This window comes from Balaenoptera ricei, chromosome 19 (genome assembly GCF_028023285.1).
Source record: "Balaenoptera ricei isolate mBalRic1 chromosome 19, mBalRic1.hap2, whole genome shotgun sequence".
NCBI classification, from domain to species: domain Eukaryota; kingdom Metazoa; phylum Chordata; class Mammalia; order Artiodactyla; family Balaenopteridae; genus Balaenoptera; species Balaenoptera ricei.
Window position 1 is genome coordinate 12,604,208 of NC_082657.1, and position 16,993 is coordinate 12,621,200.

Sequence of the window (16,993 nt, forward strand, 5' to 3'; positions counted from 1 at the left end):
CTGAAACTAACACAACATTGCAAACCAACTATACTTCAATTTTTCAAAATTAATTAATTAATTTTTTAAAAGAGTGAGCCAAGGGACTTCCCTGGTGGTGCAGTGGATAAGACTCCATGCTACCAATGCAGGGGGCCCGGGTTCAATCCCTGGTCAGGGAACTAGATCCCACATGCATGCCACAACTAAGAGTTCGCATGCCACAACTAAGGACCTGGCGAGCCGAAACTAAGGAGCCTGCCTGCCACAACTAAGACCCGGTGCAACCAAATAAGAAAAAAAAAAAAAAATAGAAAAGAAAAGAAAAAAAAAGAGTGAGCCAAGTCTTTAGGCAGATTTATGGAAGAAAAAAAAAAACCTAGCTGCAGGTAATCTGAAATGTCCTGTTAGTTTTAGGCTACTCTGAACAGTCATGTTACATTTAATTATCTTATCCATAAAGTCTTAAACATGAAGCCTCATGAAACTGTGAGACAACAGACACTGGAAACTGAAAGGGCTTTCTGCAAAACCCACTTCTTCAGAGCTTATGGAAGCCAAAGGCTAAGCTTTGATACAGTGCCATGTTAAGTGTCTAATGAAAAAGGCTTTGCCTTCCAAAGGATTAAAAAATGTACTGGAAAAAATGCACAAGAAAACATCAAGCAAATCCTAGTTGAGATCTGGACAATTTCCAAAACAGCTATTCTATGCTATTCAAAATGTCAAGGTCGGGAATTCCCTGGTGGTCCAGTGGTTAGGACACCCGCTTTCACTGCCAAGGACCTGGGTTCAATCCCTGGTCGGGTAACTAAGATCCCTCAACCCCCGCGGCGTGGCCAAAAAAGAGACAAAAGTGGCTTTACCCAGTCCAGCAGCTGAAGCTCGGCGCTCGGGTTACCCCTGCAGCGACGCCGCCTGGTCCCACCGATACCACTGCTGCTCCCGTCCCTTCACTTCAGTGTGTACCCGTGACAATGAGTATAACTATCTCGTCAGAGTTGTCCTTATTGGAGATTCTGGTGTTTGAAAGAGTAATCTCCTGTCTTGATTTACTCGAAATGGGTTTAATCTTGAAAGCAAGAACACCATTGGAATAGAGTTTGCAACAAGAAGCATCCGGGTTACTGGGAAAACAATAAAGGCACAGATATGGGACACAGCAGTGCAAGAGCTATACCGAGCTATAACATCAGCACACTATCGTGGCGCTGTAGGTGCCTTATTGGTCTATGATATTGCTAAATATCTCACATATGAAAATGCAGAGTGATGGCTGACAGAACCGAGAGATCACACTGATAATAACATTGTTACCATGTTTGTGGGCAATAAGAGTGATCTGCGTCATTTCAGGGCAGTTCCTACAGATGAAGCAAGAGCTTTTGCAGAAAAGAATGGTTCATCATTCACTGAGACATCTGCTCTAGACTCTACAAATGTAGAAGCTACTTTTCAGACAGTCTTGACAGAGATATACCACATAGTTTCCCAGAAGTAAATGCCAGACAGACGTGAAAATGACATGTTCCCAAGCAACAATGTGATTCCTTTTCTTGTTCCACCAACCACTGAAAACAAGCCAAAGGTGCAGTGCTGTCAGAACATGTAAGGTGTTTCTCTTCTCCCTGGGAGGGCTGTGTATAGTCCAATTCCCAGGTCTGAGAATATATTTGTAAATATATTTGTAAATATTTAAATATATTTGTAATTCTTGTGGTCAATGACAACAACAACAACAAAAAGACAAAAGTGGAGAATCTATTCCATATTAAAGAAAAAGAGGCTACAACTAAATATAATGCATAATCACAGATTGGATCCTGAACTGAAGGAAAGGGGCAATTGCTACAAAAGGCAGTATTGGGACAATTGATGAACATTTAATACAGGCTGCAAATTTGATAAATTATTGAATCAGTGCTAAAATTTCTGATATATAAATATAGATATGGAGAAATAGAGAGAACACTCAAGGGAACAACTATACCCTGCACAACATATGGACCCATCAGGTCATTGCTCATGAAAGAGCTATCTTTAGAAAGGAAGAGAGAGAGAGGGAGAAGGAGGAAAGAAGTCATTAGGTGGCATGCTCAGGTCCACCCTCCTAAGAGCAGACTGCTCACCAGGACCCTTAAATACCTCTTCTGCTGCCCATTCCTCTGTTGCAACAAAGATCTTGATCCTCGGGGTTATAGGGGAAAACATTTGTGGAACCACTGTGGCACAGTGAAGGGGTTCATGCAAATTTGCCTTAAGCCTTACAAAGTAACTATCAACATGGGAGATGACCCTAACCCTGAAAATACTGATTTGAAGGTCTCTGGAATAAGAAATGTATAAATATGAGCAGAGTAGAGATATCCACTCCCTCCCCGGAAGTATATCCAGTAAGAAAGAAAGGGGGGAGGGAGGGAGGAAGGGAGGAAGGAAGAGGAAGAGAGGGAGGAGAGAAGGTGGGGGGATAGAGAGAGAGAGAGAGAGTCCTGAATACAGGGAGAGAAAACAAAACAAAACAAAAACTGGAGAAAGAAGTCCCCAATTTGACCTGTAAATCCAAGATTTACAGAAAGAATTTATACATTCAGAAAATTAAAGGGACTGAAGAGCTTTTGTGCCTTTACACACAGATTCCAAATTAACTTTAACGTGCTGAAATGTGCCAATTGGCAAGCCTTTGTGATCATAATCAATACAAGGGCTCAAATTACAGTTACACCTGGAGATCCCACTAAATTTAAACAAAATACTCCCTATAATCTTAAGGGAGTTGCTGAATATAAAGTGAAAGACCAACAGGGATGCCCATATTAACCATTGGAACTATTGCCTTGCTTAAATTCCCCATGGTCATAGCACTCATTACTCTAAAATATGCCATAGTGGGCACGGATAATCGGATACAACAAAGATTATACACCAATAAATTGGATAACCTAAAAGAAATAGACAAATTCCTAGAAACATTCAACCTACCTAGACAGACTGAATCATGAAGAAACAGAGAATATGAACAAATCTATATCTAGTAAGGAGATTGAATTAGTAAAACGTCCCAACAAAGAAAGCCCAGGACAAGATTGCTTCATTGGTGAATTCTACCAAATATTTAAGGAAGAATTAATGCCAATCTTTCTCAAACTCTTCCCAAAAAATTGAAGAGGAATTTTTCAGTGTTTTGAACATCAGTCTTAGCAATATCTTTCTGGATATGTCTCCTCAGGCAAGGGAAACAAAAGCAAAAATAAATAAATGGGACTACATAAAACTCAAAAGCTTCTGCACAGTAAAGGAAACGATCAACAAGAACAACCAAACAGAGACAACCTACTGAATAGAAGATATTTGCAAATCATATATCTGAAAAGGAGTGACTATCCAAAATATATAGAGAATGCTTACAACTAACAATAAAAAAAAAAATTTTTTTTTAATGGGTAGAAGAGGGACTTCCCTGGTGGTCCAGTGGTAAAGAATCTGCCTTCCAATGCAGGGGACATGAGTTCAATCCCTGGTTGGGGAACTAAGATCCCACATGCTGCGAGGCAACTAAGCCCTCAAACCACAACTACTGAGCCTGCATGCCTCAACTAGAGAGAGAAAACCCGCGTGCCACAACTAGAGAGAAACCCGTGTGCTGCAATGAAGAGCCCACACACCGCAACAAAAAGATCCTGCATGCCTCAACAAAGATCCCACGTGCCACAATGAAGACCTGATGAAGCCAAAAATAATAATAATAATAAATAAATTTTAAAAATGGGTAGAAGAGCTGAATAGACATTTTTCCAAAGAAGACATACAGATGTCCAAAAGGCACTTGAAAAGATGGAAGACAGTATTTGTTAATAATGTTCATACTACCTAAAGTGATCTACGGACTCTATGCAATCCCTATCAAAATTCCAATAGCATTTTTCACAAAAATAGAAAAAACAATCCAAAAATTAATATGGAACAACAAGGGATCACCAAATAGCCTAAACAATCTTTAGGGAAAAAAAGAAAAAAATAAAGCTGGAAGCATCACACTTCCTGCTTTCAAAATATATTACAAACCTACAATAATTAAAACAGTATGGTGCCAAACACAAAAATAAATGCAAAATGGCTTAAAGACTTAAATATAGGACATGACACTATAAATCTCCTAGAAGAGAACATAGGCAAAACATTCTCCGACATAAACAGTATCAATGTCTTTTTTTTTTTTTTTTGGCTGCACCACTGAGCTTATAGGATCTTAGTTCCCCAACCAGGGACTGAACCTGGGACCTTGGCAGTGAAAGCATGGAGTCCTAACCCCTGGACCACCAGGGAATTCCCACCAATGTCTTCTTAGGCCACTCTCTCAAGGCAATAGAAATAAAAGCTAAAATAAACAAATGAGACCTAATCAAACTTACAAGTTTTGCACTGTAAAGGAAACCATAAACAAAATAAAAAGACAACCTACAGACTGGGAGAAAGTATTTGCAAATTATGTGACCGACAAAGGCTTAATTTCCAAAATATACAAGCAGCTCATACAACTCAACAACAACAAAAAACATACAACCTGAACAAAAAATGGGCAGGAGACCTAAACAGACATTTCTCCAAAGAAGACATACAGATGGCTAACAGGCACATGAAAAGGTGCCCAACATCGCTAATTATTAGAGAAATGCAAATCAAAACTACAGTGAGGTACCACCTCGCACCAGTCAGAATGGCCATCATTAAAAAGTCTACAAATAACAAGTGCTGGAGAGGGTATGGAGAAAAGGGAACCCTCCCTCACTGTTGGTAGGAATGTAAGTTGGTGCAGCCACTATGGAAAACAGTATGGAAGTTCCTCAAAAAACTAAAAATAGAGTTGCCATATAATCCAGCAATCCCTCTCCTGGGCATATATCCAGACAAAACTATAATTCAAAAAGATACCTGCACCCCTATGTTCATAGCAGCACTATTCACAATAGCCAAGACATGGAAACAACCTAAATGTTCATGAACAGACGAATGAATAAAGAAGATGTGGTACATTATTTCATTCATTTTTTATGGCTGATTACTATTCCTTTGTATATACAAAGGAATAGTAATCAGCCATAAAAAATGAATGAAATAATGCCATTTGCAGCAACATGGGTGGACCTAGAGATTATTATACTAAGTGAAGTAAGTCAGAAAGAGAAAGACAAATACCGTATGCTAACACATATATATGGAATCTAAAAAAAAAGGTCATGAAGAACCTATGGGCAGGACGGGAACAAAGATACAGACCTACTAGAGAATGGACTTGAGGACACGGGGAGGGGGGGAAGGGTAAGCTGGGACAAAGTGAGAGAGTGGCATGGACATATATACACTACCAAATGTAAAACCGATAGCTAGTGGGAAGCAGCCGCATAGCACAGGGAGATCAGCTCGGTGCTTTGCGACCACCTAGAGGGATGGGATAGGGAGGATGAGAGGGAGGGAGATGCAAAAGGGAAGAGATATGGGGATATATGTATATGTATATGTATAACTGATTCACTTAGTTATAAAGCAGAAACTAACACACCATTGTAATGCAATTATACTCCAATAAGGATGTTTAAAAAAAAAGAATGTATATATATGTATAACTGAATCACTTTGCTGTACAGCAGAAATTAACACAACATCGTAAATCAACTATCCTTCAATATTTTTGTTTGTTTGGCCGTGTGGCGCAGCATGCAGGATCTTAGTTACTCCAACCAGGAATCGAACCCGTGCCCCCTGCAGTGGAAGAATGGAGTCTTAACCATTGGACCTCCAGGGAAGTCCCTATGCTTCAATTTTAAAAATTAAATCTAAAAAATAATAATAATAATAAGTAAAAACAGACCATACTCAGCAATTAATAAACCCCCCATGACCCACACTCATAGATTGAATAAAAAATAAATCACACAAGACACAGTAAGGATAAAGATAAATAAATAGGAGAGGGTATACCAGCCTAATGTCTCCTGAAAAAAAGACAATGTGGCTATACATACTTATATGAAACAAGATTGACACTATGGCAAAAAGAAATTATTAGGACTAACAGGAATATTGTGAAAAAAGGACCTATGCACCTGGAAAATATAAAAATCCTGACACATAACAATATAGCCCTAAATTACATGAATTTAACTTATCCCCATGAGTAACTGATAAATCAAACAGATTTTTAAAATAGTAAAAGTATAGAATATTTGAAAAAGATGCTTAATTAGGTAGACCCATTTAACAGCTAGAGGACCCTAAACTCTCAGAGAATCCTCACTATTTTCAAACACACATGGAGATTTTACAAATACTAGCCACATACCAGGCCAAGATACAAACCTTAGTAAATGTTAATGGAATAATAGTATAGAAAATGCAATCTGTCCACAATGTAAAAAAAAAAAAAAAATAGAAATCAATAACAAAAAGAGAAAAACAAACACCAAAATGCTCAGAAATTTTAATGCATACTTTTATACAATGGATGGACCAAGTAGAAATCATATTGGATATTGAAAATGTTTAGAGCTGAATGATGAAATCATTACATCTCAATACTTAAAGGATACAGACTTCAGAGAGAAGTGCTTATATGAAAATAAGAAAACTGAAAATTAATGAGTTCAGCATCCAATACAGGAAAAAATTTTTAAATAATTACAGAGCAAGACTTTTTAAATGTCAAAGAAAGAGACCCGGGAGCGTCTCTGCCTCTGCTCTCAACCAGGAGATTTCTAAGCTCGCCTTTACTAGTCAACCAAGAGTTAAACACTGTGTACAGTGAGACCACTCAGCATCCTTATTTAGGGACCTAGGAAACAAAGTCTGGGCTCCTCAGCCTGGCATTCAAATAGCAGAAATGAGTGAAGCACAAAACAACAACAACAAACACACACACACACAAACAAAACAGTAGAGAGCTTCTAAGTTAGGGAACCAGAACGCTTCCACGTGCCAGGTCCCAAACTCCACGAAGACAGGGGCTCCTTTGTTCAGGACCTCCCTCTGTGTATCCCTTCATCTGCCTGTTGATTTGTATCCTTTAATATTCTTTATAATAAACTGGTAACTGGTAATCTAGTGAGAGAAAAAAAAAGTAGAATCTATGAGACCAAAAACTCCTTTAAGAAGAAAAAAAAATTGTTTAACTTCTTACAATATTTGTGACAAGCAGAATTCTGAAAACGATTCCGCATGACCCATACCTCCATATAATTCCCTTCCCTTAAGTGTGGGCTGGAGGTATGAATAGGATGGCATTATCACTCCCCTGTGTTACATTCCATGACAAAGGGGATTTTGCAGATGTAATTAGAGTCCCAAATCTCTTGATTTCTGAGTTAATCATAAATGAGATTATCCTGGGAGGACCTGACCCAGTCAGACGAGCTCTTAAAAAGGGACTGGCCCTTCCAACAAAGGATTAGTGATCAGACTAAACTCCTATAAACCAACAAGAAAAAAACAAAAGGTATCAAAAGGCAGTTCACAGAGGAGGAAAGGGAATGGCCGATACACACATGAAATGCTCAACCCAGTAATCATTTGGAGAAAAGTAAATTAAAACGAGATATTTCACACCCGTCAGATTAACAAAAGTTTATAATTGATAGGAACAAATATTGAAGGACAACACAGGAATCTTTATATACTGTGGGTGGGAGTATAAATTAGTTAAGCTAACTTTGCAGAGCAATTTGGCAATGCCTAGCCGAGTTCAAGTTGCACATATACTGCAACCCAGCAATTCCACTTCTGGCAATCGACCCTAGAAAAATTCTCACAGCTGTACACAGGGGACAGCCCAACTAGAGTGTCAACTCCGTGAGAACAGGGCATTTTTTTTTTTTTTCTGTTTTCTTTGCTGTATTCCCAGTAACTATACAGTTGACCCTTGAACAATGCAGCGTTTGGAGGAGCTGCCTCCTGGCAATGGAAAATCCGCCTGTAACTTTACAGCCGGCCCTCCGAATCCTCAGTTCCACATCTGCAGATTCAACCAACCCTGATCATGTACATATAGTACATATTTCCTGAAAAAAAATCCAAGTCAAGTGGCCCCGCAACACAATTCAAACCCGTGTGGTTCAAGGGTCAACTGTAGTTAGTTGGTCCTCGATTAATACTTGTCAACTTGATTAATGAGTGACATGGTCGTATTGAGGAAGATTCCTCTGGTTCCACCTAGGAGCTGCGGACTAGAGGCAGAAGAGGAGGTAAGTAGTGATTTGGGTAGAAATTGACAGGGTCCGTGATGGTGGAGACCGGGTCAGAGAGAGCAGTCATCCCTCCCCTGTTGCACCACTCCCTAATTCCGCAGTAAACTCATCTCCCTCATCCTCTGAGTATGGACATCGTGAGGGTCCCCTCTGCCTCCGCTCTCAGCCGGGAGATTCCTAAGCTCGTCTTGACTAGTCAACCAAGAGTTAAACATTGTGTACAGTGAGACCCCCCCAGCATCCTTGTTTAGGGACATAGGAAACAAAGTCTGGGCTCCTCAGCCCGGCATTCAAAGCCCTTGAATACTCAAATCCTTCCCCCTACATTTATTTTATTTTATTTTACTATTTTATTTTTTAATTAATTTTTTTAATTAATTAATTTATTTATTTATGGCTGTGTTGGGTCTTCGTCTCTGTGCGAGGGCTTTCTCTAGTTGTGGCAAGCGGGGGCCACTCTTCATCGCGGTGTGCGGGCCTCTCACTATAGTGGCCTCTCTTGTTGCGGAGCACAGGCTCCAAACGCGCAGGCTCAGTAATTGTGGCTCACGGGCCCAGTTGCTCCGCGGCATGTGGGATCTTCCCGGACCAGGGCTCGAACCCGTGTCCCTTGCATTGGCAGGCAGATTCTCAACCACTGCGCCACCAGGGAAGCCCTTTTAATTAATTTTTATTGGAGTATAGTTGCTTTACAATGTTGTGTTAGTTTCTACTGTACTGCAAAGTGAATCAGCTATACATATACATATATCCCCTCTTTTTTGGATTTCCTTCCCATTTAGATCACCACAGAGCACTGAATAGAGTTTCCTGTGCTGTACAGTAGGTTCTCATTAGTTATCTATTTTATACATAGTATCAATAGTGTATATATGTCAATCCCAATCTCCCAATTCATCCCACCCCCCCTTTCCCCCTTGGTATCCATACATTTGTTCTCTACATCTGTGTCTCTATCTCTGCTCTGCAAATAATATTATCTATACCATTTTTCTAGATTCCACACATATGCACTAACATACAATAGTCTTCTCTTTCTGACTTACTTCACGCTGCATGACAGTCTCTAGGTCCATTTCCCCCTACATTTAAATCCCCCTAGGGACCTGAGAGGTGACCAGCAAGTGATTTGGGCTGCTTCATCAGGCCCCCTTCCCCATCTGTCTTTCACTCTCACCTCTGGGGTCTTCCACCTCCCGGAGTGTGCCTTTGACTGTCCGCTTGTGTGATAACTCCCTTCCTGATGTTTTCCTGTGTTTTTCTGATTTGTGCCCCTTCCTCCCCTTCCTCCCCCTTCTTTGAAGCTCCTGTACTTGTAGCCTTTCCTCGCAGTCCTTCAGTAATATTCACCTGACTGTCATCTGTTCTGCTGAGATGGAACATCTGTGGTTGTTTGATTTCTTCCAAGTGTGCACTCCTCTCAATTTCTCCTTTGCGTATTCTTCTGCAATCCAGCCACCATTGCTATACGTAGTGGAACTGCTTAATGGGTAGTTCTCACCCACACTGATGTGCTCTCAGAAGGAGGGGGGAGTTCCTCTCCTGCTCCACTCAAATCCCCAGTTCCTTAAGTCTGTCTTCACTTCATCAGCTCCCCTATCTCTGCTTTCAACCCCAGGTCAACTCTCCAAGTCTATGACTGAATAAGGAAGCCACATTCCCACTGCCCTTGACCCTTTACATGCCAGAGAGAGGCTGAAGGGACAATGAGGGGGAGTGTCTCTGAGTCCCCAGGGTTGTAATGGAGAAGGCTCTGGGGGGATGTGAGTGCGCTTTTCTTCAGGGAGCTCCCTGTGCCCAGGAGCGGAGGGGAAGGAGATAGTGCCACCTTGCATTCCCACAGGCAGATGTAGGAAAGGATGTAGGCTCAGGAAAGGATTTGGTGGACATGGGGGCAATTTATTCTCTCTCCCTTCTGTAAGAATCCAGGTATTAATGTTAGTGGGGTGGGTTTGGGGTTCTCAGGTTCTAGAATACAATGATTCAAACCCCTTCTGAAGTTTCCTGGGGTGGCAAGGGGGTCTCAGAGCTGGGCTGTGCTTGGTGGGACTGGAAACCTCATTTCTCTCCACCCCTTCTCGCACCCTCGCCTGCCGCTGACATAGAGGAAAGGTTCAGGACCGGGGCACAACTCAACTTCAGGGCTGTAAACTGACACTGCGCAAACCACCTCAGCCTTTTCTTTGGAATTCTCCCTCCCTTTTCATCCCTGCCTCACCCAGGGAGAGAATATCAGGGTACCTTTACCTGGGCTTTGGGAGGCCCAGGAAGGATTAAGAACAGTTCTCAGGTACCAGCTGTTCACACCGTCAGGTGCTCTGCTAAGCCTGTGACATGCTTGAGTTCACTGAGTTCCCTCAACAGCCCTTTGGTGCAGAGACCAACATCCCCATTTGTCAGACAAGGTCACTGAGGCTCAGAAAGGAGTGGTGCCTTATCTAGGACACCCAGAAAGGATGAGGCAGAGCTGGGATTCATGCCCAGGTCTGCCTCACTCCAGAGTCCACACCTCCATAACATCTACTGATTCACTAAACATTCCTCGAGCACTTATGAGTCAAGCAATGTGGACATAGTAGCAAACAGACATAAGTCCTGCTCTCTCTCAGGACATAAGTCCTGAACTCTCTCGAGGTTTACTTTCTAGGAGGGCAGAGAGGCTTTAAATAGATAAACACATGTCTATTCTAACGTCAGGGAGTAGTGAGTGCCTCAGGGAATAGAGCAGGTAACAGCTGCAGAGGAATGGAGGTGGCTCTTTCTGATAGAATGGTCAGAGCAGGCTTCTGTGAGGAGACTTTGAGCAGACACCTGAATGAAGTGAGGGAATGAGCCAAGCAGATGAGTCGGGAGAACAGAGAAGACAGTCTGTGGAGCTAAACCCAGCTTGCAGACTTTTTAAAATGTGTTTCACATGGTATCAGAAGAGGACTTTGAGTCAACCAAGTTCTTGTTCCATCACCAAATCCTCCCAATTCCTTTTTTTTTTAATTGAAGTATAGTTCATTTACAATGTTGTGTTAGTTTCAGGTGTACAGCAAAGTGATTCAGCTATATATATTATATATATATTTATACATAAGGTATATATACTTTTTCAGATTCTTTTCCATTATAGGTTATTACAAAATATTGAATATAGTTCCTTGTTGTTTATCTATTTTATATACAGTTTGTGTGAATATGTCAATCCCAAACTCCTAATTTATCCCCCCCCCCACTTTCCCCTTTGGTAACCATAAGTTTGTTTTCTATGTCTGTGAGTCTATTTCTGCTTTGTAAATAAGTTCATTTGTATCATTTTTTTAGATTCCACATATAAGTGATATCATATGGTATTTGTCTTTCTCTGTCTGACTTACTTCACTTAATATGATAATCTTTAAGTCCACCCATGTTGCTGCAAATGGTATTATTTCAATCTTTTTTATGGCTGAGTAATCGTCCACTGTATATATATGTATACCACAGTTTCTTTATCCATTCGTCTCTCAATGGACATTTAGGTTGCTTCCATGTCTTGGCTATTGTCAATAGTGCTACTATGAACATTGGGGTACACGTGTCTGTTCGAATTAGAGTTTTCTCCGTATATATCCCCAGGAGTGGGATTGCTGGATCATATGGTAACTCGACTTTTAGTTTTTTAAGGAAACTCCATACTGTTTTGCATAGTGGCTGCACCAATTTACATTCCCACCAACATTGTAGGAGGGTTCCTTTTTCCCCCCACCCATACCAGTACTTGTTATTTGTAGACTTTTTGACAGTGGCCATTCTGACTGGTGTGTTAACTACTCCCAATTTCTGATTCCTTTGAAAACCCGGAGCTGTGTCCTTTGGGGCTACTCCATCCTCCCTCCCCAGGCATAGCATCTAGTATGGCCCCTGTGCACAGCCCACCTACCCAGGTGCAGAGTGGTGCTGTCCAGGTACCAGGTTCTGAAGAAAAGTTCTCATGGAAAAAAATTTTCTCATGGACATTGCAGAGGAGCTTGGAGCCTTCAAAGAGTTCCCTTCCACTGTGGGATGGTGAAGCCAGCACTGGGACGACTATCCCCAAACGCCCCCTATTCCTTGATACCCAACCTAAAGGAGCACTTGGGTGCTTAGAGAGCATGTAACCAAAACAACCAAATTAAAAACATAGTTCATTCATTTATTCAATATGCAGCTCATTTATTCAATAAGCAGCTCTAGTGCTAGGAATCACCCAGTAGGCTCTGGCAGTCATACTCTTGTCAAAGGCTGGCAACCATTCTGACTGGTCAGTGCCCATGCCAAACACTTGCAAAAACTTTTCCCACTGAAACTATTATTCAGGCCCATCCTTTACCCCTCAGCTTCTCCCTCACTCTGCCCTTCAGTCTCCCTTCCCTGCAGCTCATGACTCTGTAGACTTGAGGCTCCTCAACAACTCCCCGAACTCTTCCTGCAACCTCTCCAGTGCCTCTTCTGCAGCAGGAGATCTTGCAGTCAGAGCACAAGAAAGACAAAAACTGCTAAAAAACTCTATTCTTTCATGGAACCCAGGGCTTGGGCTAACATCTGACCACAGTTCTGGGGTCAGCAAAATTATTATATATTATAGAATTAGAAAGGGATAATGGGACTCAGGCTCCCTCAAACGCCTCCTTCACTGTGAGTGTGTAGGATTACGACTCTATGCATTTGTCGAAATCCATAGAACTGTACAGCACAAAGAGTGAATTTTATCATATGTACATTTTAAAAATCCACCAGGATGTAGCGGAACTCAAAATGGAATACAAACTGTAACAACTGAACCTAACTGTATTACCAATTATATACTCTATTTACCTAACTGTTTTACTTAAAAAGGGTGGGGATGAAAAGAACTAACTGAAGTAACTTTGGGAAAAAGAAACTTGACTGTATATTGTATGTCTAAAGACAAAAATAACTGTACACAAATACTACACTCTAGTTAGTAAATTTATTTCTCACTGGTTGTGGGTTAGCAATTGTGAGACTATTTTATGTGCATATGAAAGTTGAACAGATAAGTAAATATATTGTAAAAAAAAGAATGAGAGTCAAATTCTTGCTATCAAGGAAAGAATTTTCATGGGACTTCCCTGGTGGCGCAGTGGTTGAGAATCCGCCTGCCAATGCAGGGGACATGGGTTCGAGGCCTGGTCTGGGAAGTTCCCACATGCTGTGGAGCAACTAAGCCCATGCGCCACAACTATTGAATCCGCATGCCACAACTACTGAAGCCTGCACGCCTAGAGCCCGTGCTCTGCAACAAGAGAAGCCACCACTATGAGAAGCCTGTACACTGCTACAAAGAGTAGCCCCAGCTCACCGCAACTAGAGAAAGCCCTCACACAGCAATGAAGACCCGACACAGCCGAAAATTAATCAATTAATTATTTATTTATTTTTTAAAAAGAATTTTCAAATAGGGAAAGCTAGAATGGACCCTGTGTGTTAGATCGAAATCAGAGATATCAATATGAATTGTTTTTGAGAGAGAAAGAGAGAGAGCTCTCCAAGCTCTGTCCACTGAGAGGGCCAGTAAGCAAGGATATCCCACTAGCAATAAGCCCAGCTAATACCCAGATCTTGGTTTCTAAATACCATCTTCCAATAAAAGGAATCAGGACTCTTTAGAGAAGTGGTTGATTCCAGGGCTGGGACAGGGAAAATATAAAAACATTTATGGGAATTCCCTGGCTGTTCAGTGGTTAGGACTCTGTGCTTCCATTGCAGGGGCCATGGGTTTGATCCTTGGTCGGGGAACTAAGATCCCGCAAGCCGGAAGGCGCATATGTGGCTCAGATTCTGGTAGGTGAGCGAGCATAGTGGTGGAGAAAGAGCTAATTCTCTTCCGATTGCTATTTTCTCTACGGGATAAGAAATGGGACCACCAAGAGAGTGATGTGGAAGGAAAGGGTCATGGAGGTTTGAGGGAGCAGGAAAAAGTTTAAGAGTTGGGGCTCAAGGAGAGGCTAATTAGAGATGAGGAAGGTTCAGCTGCCCTTGGTGTGTTTCAGTTTCTCCACCAGCGTTTCCCAACTGGGTTGGACTTTGCCCCCAAGCGGACATTAAATAATGACTGGGGTCATTTTTGATTTTTCACAGCTGGGCGGAGGTCTGCTACTGACATCTAGTGGGTAGAGACCAGAGATACTGCTAAACATCCTACCACTCATAGGACAGTCCCCCCACCCAAAAAGGATGATCTAGCCGAAATGTCAATAGTGCCAAGGTTAAGGAAACTCACAATACATCCCTCCCTACCCCATGTTCCCTCTGTAGCAGGAGAGCAAGTCACACCACAAGAAGAACTCAGAGCCCCTTAAAACTCCCCTTCTCATGAATCCCAAGTTCCCCAGTAAGGCAGTCCCATCAGGCCCCTCTCAACCCAGTTCTAGGGTCAGGGAAATGTCACTTACGGGGTTCAGGTAGATCCAGTACTGCTCCCTTCCCCCAGAAGTAGGGGTAGATGCCAAGGGAAACTAGAAATACATAATCCCGTAATCAAGCCTTCACCCCTCTTCCAGCACCTGCCCTAACCTGCCTTTCTGGGACTTAAATAATAGCATGGGCCCCATCTCCATCCCAACGTATTCCTGGGACTGGGGTGTCAAATCCCCCAGAAACTCCAAGCACTTCCTCCCCCGCCCCCATGGGAAAACTACCATCATGTCCACCAACGGACCTGGGGGGGCACCAACACCTCCACCTGGCATCCCAGACCCTTGACCTCTGGGGCTCTCTCCCCAACCCTAACCTCCAGGAACTGGAGTCCTAGCCCAACCCCAGGTTTTTGCAATCTGCCCTTCTGACCTAGCAAGGAGTTGAGTAACTGTGGCCAGTTTCTGGGGCGGGAGCCAAGAGCAGACAGAGCTGGTGGGGAGCTTAAGAGAGCCTCGGAGGTGGAGGTGAGGCAGGAGGTAAATGCCCCCCGCCCCCGACCCCAGGGTAAAGCAATTGGAGGTTTGTTCCCTGTGGACCAATACTCCAAGACAAGCATAGCAGGACAATCGAGGGAGGAGGCCGGGCCCTACCCAGATAGAGGATAAGAGACCACATATTTCTCATTCTCTAAGTCAGGAGACCTCCCCGACTACACATGCACAGAAAAGCTCCTTGGAGGTCAAAAAGGGAGGGGGCGCCACCCCATAGTAAGTGAAGCTAACTACCCATAGTCCTCTTCGGTAGAATCCAGCTAGGCTAAGAGATGCGCACGCACACATGGGAGGGTCCTGAGATAAACTGAACACAGAGTCTGAGCCAGGCAAATCAAAATGATTGGCCAAAGGAAACCTGGAAGAAATGCCCCCTTATAAGTGATTTAAACTGCCACAAGGGCGTGACTCTCTCTCTGAGTCTGCCCATGTGTCTATCCACACGTACTGTAATTTTTTCTCCTAATAAATACTTTACTTGTTTCACCACTTTCCGTCTTTGTGGGAATTCTTTTCTGCAAAGCCGAAGGGCCAGGAGCCTTGTCACTGGCCAGTGGTCTAATGGCGAGGATTCGGTGCTCTCACCACGGCGACCCGACCACAATCACTGGCCGGGAGCTGAAACCCTGCTTCAAGCCGCTGCAAGGCCAAGGCCACCAGAGATCAGAGGTGTACGTGGGCGGTAGCGGGGATACCATTCACGTCTGAGGTCCTTTCTCCTGAGGCTTCTGCCTGCCCCGCCCTTCTCCCAAATCCTCCTTCAACCTTAGCGTGGCTTCAGTCCTGTCCGCTGCAGTCCAGCTCTTGGAGGTGTGAGAGACAGAAAGAAAAAGAGACAGGGAGACACCCAGACAGTCAGGAGAAGATGGTGACTGAGAAAGATCACAGGGAGAAAGAAGCAGAGAGAAAGAGAAAGGGCACAAAGAGAATTAGAGATGGAATAGAAGGTGAAAGATAGAGACCCAGAGACACAAAGGGAGAGAGGATGAGAGAGACAGAGACATAAAAAGAGACAAAAAGTTTCAGAAGCAGAAGCAAAGAGAGACGCATACAGAATTTCAGAGACAAACTGCAAGAGACAGAAAAGGGGGAGAAGAGTTGTGAAAATGGGCCCCCAGAGAATGCGAAAACTTCTGCCCAGGACAGAGATCCTGCCCCCATCCTTGCCCCTTCATTTTGCCACAGCTCCGTAACCCCAAACCAGACCCAGAACCAGATTCAGGGTCCCCAGTGGCAAAAAAATGGAGAAGACTTCACCCCAATCCAGGGCAGATGGACACCACTGGCCACAGTGAGAAGAGCTGAGGTGAGCCTATAGTAGGAGGAGGTGGGGTTCCCAAGGAACCCACTCAGGGCATCATTTCAGCTGGCTGTGAGCCCCGGCCCCATGCAAATAATGCAGGAAGACGGGAGGGATTAAAAGTCACTGGGAGAACTAGGAAAAAGGGGGTCAAGGTGGTGTGGACAGAGATGATTTAAAAGCAGCCCCTACCCCCAGACGCATTCAGAGCCCCTGAGCACACATCTGGAGCAGCCACTGCCAGCCGGACCAGACCCTCCAGAACACACCTCAGCTGTCCCAACGGCTCAACAGGTAAAGGGCAGATCACAGAGGAGGGGGTAGCTCTCAAGGGAGGGGGTCACTGGCTCCATCCCCCTGTCTCTGAGACTGGCTGGGGTCTCCCTTGTCATCTCCTCTGGGGGCTCTCAGGGCCTCTGGGTCTGTCTCTCGGGGGCTCTCTCTGGGACTCTGTCGTTTCACTTATCAAAGTGTTTTCAGAGCTCCGAGCCAGGACTGGGCACTGGACACTCTGTACTAATGCTTTCCCCAGCCAGTGGCAT

At 43.3% G+C, this 16,993-nt stretch overlaps 1 pseudogene; it reads left to right on the forward strand.

Annotated features, from left to right (window-relative positions):
* The first annotated feature begins 701 nt into the window (after window positions 1-701).
* On the forward strand, window positions 702-1,566 carry LOC132353969 (ras-related protein Rab-11A-like; annotated as a pseudogene).
* Window positions 1,567-16,993: the final 15,427 nt, after the last annotated feature.